Consider the following 9,598-nt stretch of genomic DNA (forward strand, 5'->3'; position numbering starts at 1 on the left):
CTGCCATTCTCAGGACTCCATCTTGAATGTATATGTTATGTTAAAAGTCTGTCTCAGATTACCTCACACACAACAATTCCCCAAATGGCCGTGAGACCCAAATCCAACTCCGGGCCTTACAAAGCTGATTTCCCAAAATGCCTAGTGAACTTAAACTTGACATGGCCAAAACTGAATTTTCTAAGGTGGCAGAATAGCTCAGTCCCAGAGAGCTTGCCTGGAATACCCAAAGCCATGGATTTGGTCTGTAGCATTGAGGAAAAGGCAAACAGAGTAGGGGCTTGGAATGTGATTCAGTGGGTGAAGTGCTAGCCTCGTTTGTGCAAAACCTTGCGTTTGGTCCCTAGCACTGCATAAAAGGCAAACTGTCACGTGCCTGCAATGGAAATATTGACTTATGATGTGAACATGGAAATGTCTCAAGTTCAAGGTAAGGCTGGAAGGATGGCTCAATGATTTAGGGGTACTTCCTACTCTGCCAGAACACTTGAGTTTGGTTCCCAGCTGCCAGTGTCCCATACTTCCTGTAGCTCTAGCTCCTGGGGAGCTGATCCAGTCTTCTGGCCTCTGGCAGCACTTGCACACATGTGGCTCTCGCTGTCTCTCTGTCTCTCTCTCTGACTCCCTCTCTGTCTCTCTGTGTCTGTTTCTCTTTCTCTCTCTCTCTCTCTCTCTCTCTCTCTCTCTCTCTCTCTCTCTCTGTCTCTTAAGAGATGCATACACATAAATGGTACTTTAGTAGAGTTTTTTAAAATGAAGTCCAGTCTCACCCTTGGCTGCATATCGAGTGCAAACCCAGCCTCAGCTATATGAGGCTTTGACTTCAGAGACAGATTAGCAAAGTGGAGCTTTTGGTTCTCTAGCCTAAATTCTCCTTTCTCTTCATTCAGACATGTTGTCACTTGTCACATAGCAGGGTATAAGTAAGGCCAACAGATGTTTCCTCTCCTGGATGGAGGCGGAAGCTTGAACGCCATTCATTATTACCAGTTTAAGGTGTGGTGAGCAGTCGTGAATGTCCGTTTTGTCAGCAAGCTCCTGAATATAAGAACACTTATCCTGTTTTCCCTTTAAAGTCCTAAGATGTTCAACTGTGAATTCCTGTACTGTGAACTGTGGATGACTTCAGCAGGAAATGCTGAGCCTCCTCCAGCTGCCCGCCTCAGGCTGACAGGAGTCACTGAAGTCACACGTTTAGAAATGGGTATTGCCTCTCTGTACTACTGTTAAGACAGTCTGAGTCACGGGTGAAGTTCAGGACAGATGTCTGTCCTCTGAAGACACTCCAGGAATTTCCTTGGGTGGGTTCCTCTCTCCACTGTGGGCTGTCTCAGGCAGACACCAGTACTTACATAAATGGATCGGGAGTGTCCTGGGAAGGAAGGCTCTGATAAAGAAACTTCAAAGTCCCACCACTGCAGCTCCTCATGGGTCCTGCTGACAGGGAAGGACACCGAATAATCTGGCTCTCTCGGAATGAATGAAGCTTTGGGAACTTTAACAGAAACCGCTTGATTGACATTTGTACTAAAGGGATGAGGGGCAGCCCCTGAGTGTAGGCTGTGGACACATCCCCAGTTGCAGTGTCTGGTTCTCTGGTTCTCTCTGCAGGCTGCAGCAGGAACCCTCAGTGAGCCGACTGCCAGCAGCTCCTCACCTTTCTGGACCCCACCCACCTTTATTTGCAGAATGGGATCTGCTCTGGCTTGGCTCCTTGTCACCTGTCCTGAGATCTGAGGAGCCCTCTTGGTTCAAGTGCCTGCCATTGGCCCTGGACTAGATAGCTATGCTATGGGGACATGGTCACCTAGTATTATGAAGTGGGGGGAGCAGAAGGGGGAAGAAAAACAGAGACAGTGAGACAAGGAGAGAGAGAGAGAGAGAGAGAGAGAGAGAGAGAGAGAGAGAGAGAGAGACTTTACTAATACAAGGTCAAATGACTGAACAGAGATAAAATGTTGCAGACACTACCAAATGATCTTGGGCTATTTTTAGTCCCCTTGAAAGCCATTCATTGTCTATCCCTATGTCTGACCTAATCTTGTGACTATTCACACCTTAAAAATGTGTTCTCAGCACTAGCTTCCACCAATCTAAAAGCTAAGAATGTCACCAGATGGCTGTAAGGCCCATGACAGATTTCCCCACTTTGCTGTCACCCACTCACCTGATGTTTCCACCACTGTAATGTGTGTGTGTGTGTGTGCGTGTTTGTATATGCACATGGGTTTTCTACCTGCATGTATGTGTGTGTGTGTGTGTGTTTGTATGTGCACATGGGTTTTCTACCTGCATGCATGTGTGTGTGTTTGTATGTGCACATGGGTTTTCTACCTGCATGTATGTGTGTGTGCATTTGTGTGTGTGTTTGTATATGCAAATGGGTTTTCTACCTGCATGTATGTGTGTGCGCGTGCATACACATGCACGCACGTACACACACATGGGTGTTTCACCTGTATGTATATCTGTGGAGCCCAGAAGAAGGCAGTAGATGCCCTGAGTCTAGAGTTACAGAGGACTGTGAGCCCCCATGTGAGTGCTAGGAATCAAATCTGCATGGCGGAGGAGCATCCAGTGCTTTTAACTGCCAAGGAGCCTCTCCAGCTTCTCCACCAATATACTTTAAAGCTGCCTTCACGGGCTGGTGAGATGGCTCAGTGGGTAAGAGCACCCGACTGCTCTTCCGAAGGTCCAGAGTTCAAATCCCAGCAACCACATGGTGGCTCACAACCATCCGTAACGAGATCTGGCGCCCTCTTCTGGAGTGTCTGAAGACAGCTACAGTGTACTTACATATAATAAATAAATCTTAAAAAAAAAAAAAAGAGTACAATTTTATAAAAAAAAAAAAAAAAAGCTGCCTTCACTTAAGGGCTGGGGTTATAACTCAGTTGGCAGAGTGCTTGCCTAGCATACATGAAGCTCTGTGTTCAATCCCGACCACTACAGAAATGGGGAATGGTTTGACTTCTATACCTATAATCCCATCACTCGGAAAACCAACTCCTACAAATTGACCTCTGACTCCCACATGTGTGCGGTGGCCTGTACTTGAACATACAAATTAAATAAATAAAATGTAAAAAAGTTTTTTAATCTTTGAGATTTTCTTACTGTGACCCTGGTTGGTCTGGTACTCACTATATAAACCAGGCTGGCCTCAAATTCACAATGGTCTGTCTACCTCTGCCTCCCAAGTGCTGTGGTTAAAGTCTGCCACCAAGCCCAGTGAATTAGGACCAGAGAGATGGCTCAGTGGTTAAGAGCACTTGTTGCTCCTGCAGAGGACCCAGGTCTGAGTCCCAGCACCCATGAGGTGACTCAAAGCAGCCAGTGCAGGGGTCTGATCCCCACCTCTGGCCTCCAAAACCACTGCATGTTTTTTTGCACACAGAGACAAGCAGGCACACACATACATACACATAAAACAAAAATTAGTAAATTTTTTGTTGATGTTGTTTTTGAGACAGTTTTTTTTTTTTTTTCTGTGTAGCCCTGGCTGTCCTATAACTCACGTTATAGACCAGGCTGTCCTCAAACTCAGAGATTTGCCTGCCCTGCTTCCAGAATGCTGGAATTAAAAGCATTCCTTGCCACTACCGCCTAGCAAGTAAATCTTAAAAAAACAAAGCAACTGTAAACAGATCTACCTGTTATACCACACCTTCCCAACTCTATGCTGACATAACGCAGATGCTTGCTGGTTGTTTGTGACAACATTCTTCATAATAGCTAAGTCACCAGCGTAGGCGCCCGGTAACAGAACAGATGAAGAAAAAGGTACACATACAGAAGGAATTTTTTTAAACTTTACTGAAAAAAAAAAAAGATTATGTCATTTCAGGGGAAATAAATCCAAGAAGCAATCTGAAGTAAATTAATATGTTTTCTCTTATGCAGTTCTACATTTTCTTTTTTCTCTTAAAGATTTATTCATTTATTTTGTGTTTGTGAGTACACTGTTGCTGTCTTCGATCACATCACAAGAGAGCACCAGACCCCATTACAAATGGTTGTGAGCCACCATGTGGTTGCTGAGAATTGAACTCAGGACCTCTGGAAGAGCACTCAGTGCTCTTAACCACTGAGCCATCTCTGCAGCCCCTCTAGATTTTCTTTAGATGTATAAAATCACATATGGACCTATGATAGAAAGAATGAAGCTGTCTAGGGAAAGAAAGGGGACTGTCGAGGGAAGCACGTGAGGTGGCGAGGGGACTGCGGACACATGCTCAATGTACATAATGTACGCCTATATGAATCTGTCCTTACACAGAGTAGTGCCAGGTGCAATGGGCATACATGTGGATTTTTTTTTTTTTGAGACAAGATCTCATGTAGCAGAGGCTGTTTTAGGATGACCTGAACTCCCTATATTCCTGCCTCTACTTCCCAAGTTCTAAGATTATAGATGTGTGACATCATAGGAAATGACAATCTAAAAAATAAGATGGCAGAGGCAGGAGGATCTCTGTCCATTCTAAGCTAGCCTGGTCTACAAAGGGGCTCCAGGATAGTCAGGGCTACATAAAACCTAGACCTTGCATCCACCCAGTCTGTCACACACACACACAAACACGCGCGCGCGCGAGCTAGAGAGAGAGTGAGAGAGAGAGAGAGAGAAGAGAGAGAGAGAGACTCAGTGTTGCGTTGGGAGCACTCTCCTCTCTGTGGAGCTCTGAGGGCTTCACAGCTGCTCTTTAGTGCCTCAGGTGAATCTCTGGGCCAGAGACTGGTGAATGTTGAATCAGCCACAGCGTTCTGAGCTCCCTGGAAATGAATGTGAGACTGATAGGTCTGGATTTCTGGACTGCCTTTGTTCTCCACCCCAAATGCCATTGCTTTTGTGCTTCCAAGAGGCTCTGAGCGGAGGCCAGTGAAGGAAAATAAAAGCAAGAACAACATACAGTCTGGAAAACAAGCGTTTTTTTTTTTAAGACTTATTTATTTATTATATGTAAGTACACTGTAGCTGTCTTCAGACACTCCAGTAGAGGAAGTCAGACATCATTACAGATGGTTGTGAGCCACCATGTGGTTGCTGGGATTTGAACTCAGGACCTTTGGAAGAGCAGTCAGTGCTCTTAACCGCTGAGCCATCTTTCCAGCCCCCAAAACAAGTGTCTTGCCTCCTCCAGTCAGCGAAGGAGTAGCATGGGGGAGGTGCAACGTCTGGTACTGGTTAGTGATAGATCTGGGTTCTACAGTGGGGAGGACTAAGAAGATTGGTTCCTCACCTAGCACTAGCAATGTGTGGACACTTTGTCCAAGGCTTTGTAAAGGTTATATTTAATGCTTTTTTGTTGTTTAAAATAGCCTCAGCATATCGCCTAAGCCAAGTTCATGTGCTAAACGAAGCACACAGGATACCCCTAAGTTCTTTCTCTTTGCTCTGTCTGCTGTCCTGTCTTTCTTTCTGAGATAGAGTCTCAGCAAAATAGTTGAGGCTGACCTTGAACTTCCGATCTTCCTACCTCCACTTCCATCACACCTGGCTTCTTTCCCCTTACACATGTTCTTATGCTGTCACTCTAGCCCAAGCTGGCCTTGGACTTGCAGTAGTCCTCCTGCCTCAGCTTTCCAAGTGCTGAGACGACAGGTTGAATCAGCACACCTTCTGGCTCTTCGGCTGAGTTCTGGGACCTTAGCCTCTCCATTCCTCCCATACTACCTGCAAACATGTCTGTTCATCTCGTTTTGTGTTCCCTTCCTCCTATCTTGAGACCAGCTGCTAAAAACAAACAAACAAACAACATGATACCTCTTCTGGCAAAGGAAAACTTAGGCCAGTATGAATCTGCACTTGGGCCAGAGTCTATGCTCAAGGAAGGATTCCATGCAGACCTCACACAGAGGCATGGGGCCTCTCTGTGGGAGAATGTGAGCCAAGGTATGTGTAGGCTCTTGGGTGTGCCAGGATGATACACCAACCATATAAACACTGAGACAGCTGTGGGCAGATGGCCACTGTCCCAACCCTGACTCCCTCCCGTGCCAGCCAGGATGCAAGCCTTCCACCTCTGCTTGTGATTGAAGTTGACTTTCTGCACTGAGTACTGCTTCCTTTCAGGCCTTATGCACCCTCTGGTCACTCAAGGTTGAATGAATCTCTTCTAGTTTCAGCTTTTATGTTAAACCCCAAACCCAACCTGCCATAGAGTTGTCCTGCGCAGCGCACTCCAGCAATTCTTTAGAGGCACACAAGAGGAAGTATGCTACTCCAGGGGAGGAGGGAGCTAAGCACTTTCAGGTCACCTCTGGGTAACAAGGAGTAAGAAAGGGAGACAAGATGGCCCTTCCCTCCATCACCAGCTCCTCAGACCTGTCTACTGTGGCCACTCAGCATTCAGGGATTCAGAGTCAGGGACAACCATGGGAGCTTGAGCTAAGGCTCAAGCACAGAGGAGCTGCACCAAGAGCCAAGAACACTGACAGGAGGAGGATGTGACAGTGCCCTGAACTGGTTTACTGAGAAGGAAGACAGCAAGGCCAAAGACTGAGCGAGTGTAACTACCCCAGGCCCTTTCCAAACTGGGGATCAGAAGAGGCCAAAACCAAATGGCAGTGACACTCATCTCATTTACCTGTCAGAGTCACTGTGACTCTCTCTCTCTCTCTCTCTCTCTCTCTCCAAAGACTTTCTTTATGTAGCTCTGGATGTCTAGAACTCACCAAATAGATCAGGCTGCCCTCCAACTCCTAGAGATCCACCTGACTCTGCTTCCAGAGTGCTAGGATTAAAGATGTGCACCACCATGTCCAGCCACTGTGACTTGACTCCTGAAGCTGGGGGTTCTCAACCTTCATCTGCTCACTTGTCACCATGTCCTACTCTCCTTTGTTTAGTTTTGTCCTGAAACTTACTCTGTAGACCAGACTGGCCTCAAACTCAGAGATCTGCCTGCCTCTGCCTCCAGAGTGCTGGTATTAAAGGCTACTATTTCCTACCTTTTAAAAATATATATTTATGCCGGGCATGGTGGCGCACGCCTTTAATCCCAGCACTCGGGAGGCAGAGGCAGGCAGATTTCTGAGTTCAAGGCCAGCCTGGTCTACAAAGTGAGTCCCAGGACAGCCAGGGCTATACAGAGAAACCCTGTATGTATATATATATATATATATATATATATATATATATATATTTGGTTTAGCAAATATATATATATGACAGAGACAGTGTACTCATGTATCATATATATATATATATGATACATATGATACATGAGTACACTGTCTCTGTCTTGACACACCAGAAGAGGGCATCATATCCTGTTACAGATGGTTGTGAGCCACCATGTGGTTGCTTGGAATTGAACTCAGGACCTAGAATATGAAGTTGGAGGGGAACATGGCAGGATAGAGCCTCAAGAGGCTCTGGAGGTAGATCCAGGGGTAAATATAAAATAAATATGTCATACACATGTATGAAATATTCAAAGAGGAACATCAAAGACCTTTGAAAAAGTCATATGAAAATCTCCTACTATAGAAGCTTCCAAACACACACACACACTTTAATGGAATTAAAGGAGTATTATAATATTCCTAGACACAATAGAATATCAAATAATGATGACTATGTACCAAACCAGCTGGTCCGTGGCAGAAATGGATTAACTTTGTTGGCTAATGAGAGCCCATAGACCCCAAACATTCTAGGTTATTGCCATTGTTCTTGGTTACCCTCCAGAACTTGATGGTCAAACCCTATTGCTGAAGACAGCATACACTTTGGTCATGGAACATGGAGAAATCAAGCTGGTCCTGACCTGGAAACTTCATCGCTAGTGATCACCTTTCATAGTGCTATGCATGCTACTGGAGAAGACAAGCTGTGAACATTGTGAGCCACAATAGTGACTGACCTGCTAAGATATATGGACTGGTGCAATAGTGGCACAAATGTTATGCAACTCTACTGGTTAGTTTTGTGTCAACTTGACACAAGCTAGAGTTATCACAGAGAAAGGAGCTTCAGTTGGGGGAGTGCCTTCATGAGATCTAGCAGTGGGGCATTTTCTCAATTAGTGATCAAGGGGGGAGGTCTCCTTGTGGGTGGGACCATTCCTGGGCTAGTAGTCTTGGGTTCTATAAGAGAGTAGGCTGAGCAAGCCAGGGGAGGCAAGCCAGTAAAGAACATCCCTCCATGGCCTCTGCATCAGTTCCTGCTTGAGTTCCAGTCCTGACCTGCTTGAGTTCCAGTCCTGACTTCTTTCAGTGATGAACAGCAATGTGGAAATATAAGTTGAATAAGCCCTTTCCTCTCCAACTTGCTTCTTGGTCATGATGTTTGTGCAGGAATAGAAACCCTGACTAAGACAGCAACTAACCAATCACTTTCTAATTGGATTTAAGACGTGTAGTGGCTATTCCTGATTGTCAATTTGAGTCTATCTGGAATGAACTACAATCCAGAATTGGAAGGCTCACCTGTGATCCTAATCTGGAGGCTGGAAGATACAAGTTTCTGACAATCTTGGCATGGACATCTTGAAGCATGGTGACTATGAATCCCAGAAGATTAAGACAAGGAGATCTCTGAGTTCAAAGTCATCTGGGACAAAGCAAGTTCCAGATCCAGGCGTGTTGACACACACCTTTAATCTGGGCCACACCTTCTGCTGGAAACCTACATAAGGACATTGGAAGAAGGAAGATTTACTCTCTTCTTTGCCTGCTTGCCGTGTGGGACTGAGCAACTGCTAGATCCTTGGGCTTCCATTCACAGCTGCTGTTGACCATTGTTGGAGAGCTGGACTACAGACTGTAAGTTATCAACAAATTCCCTTACTATATAGAGACTACCCATAAGTTCTGTGACTCTAGAGACCCCTGACTAATACAGGCCCGCTCACAAGACAGAACCCATGTCTGATACCATTTTCAGGGTCAAGAACCTGTGATTAGATGAGTCAGAAGATTTGAGGAAAACAAGCCATTATTCTGCTAAATGTTCATAATAGTAAACCAACTCCTTAAGAGTTATATCGTTACACTCTCAACCTTCAGCAGAGAAGCTTGGTTTTTGTTTATTTGTTTGTTTGTTTTGTTTTGTTGGTTTTTTTTTTTCAATAGATGGTAATTATCACAGAGACCCACAGCTCGTCAGTGTGAACAGGATAAGAGACTACAGAGTGCTCATCACTAAATGGGACATCTATAGCTCATCCCTTCCTTCCAAGGCTCAGGGATCATTTAGGAAGAATACGGAGGAGGAGATTGTAAGAGTCAGAGGCAGTAGGTGACCACTCAAGATGACCAAACACAACAGGGCAGTTGCAAATATGAATTCACAGTGGTTATAACAATATACACAAAACCTGTGCAATCCCCAGCCAGACAAAACCCAAGCATGTAGGATGTAGATGCCCAGTCTCTTTTAGTGGAGGAACTGTTGGCAATTAATAGATGTTGGGAGAGAGTTGGTTTTTTTTCTTTTAACTAAAAGTTGTCATTATGTGTGTATGTATGTCTGTATTCAAGTACATGAACAGGAGTATAGATCCCCATTGATGCCAGAGGCATAGGATCTTCTTAGAGCTGTGCAGTCCATGAGCCACCAAATGTGGGTGCTGGGAAATGAACTCAGATACTC

This window comes from Mus caroli, unplaced genomic scaffold (genome assembly GCF_978045245.1).
Source record: "Mus caroli unplaced genomic scaffold, Mus_caroli_1 scaffold_8, whole genome shotgun sequence".
In the NCBI taxonomy this organism is placed as follows: Eukaryota; Metazoa; Chordata; class Mammalia; order Rodentia; family Muridae; genus Mus; species Mus caroli.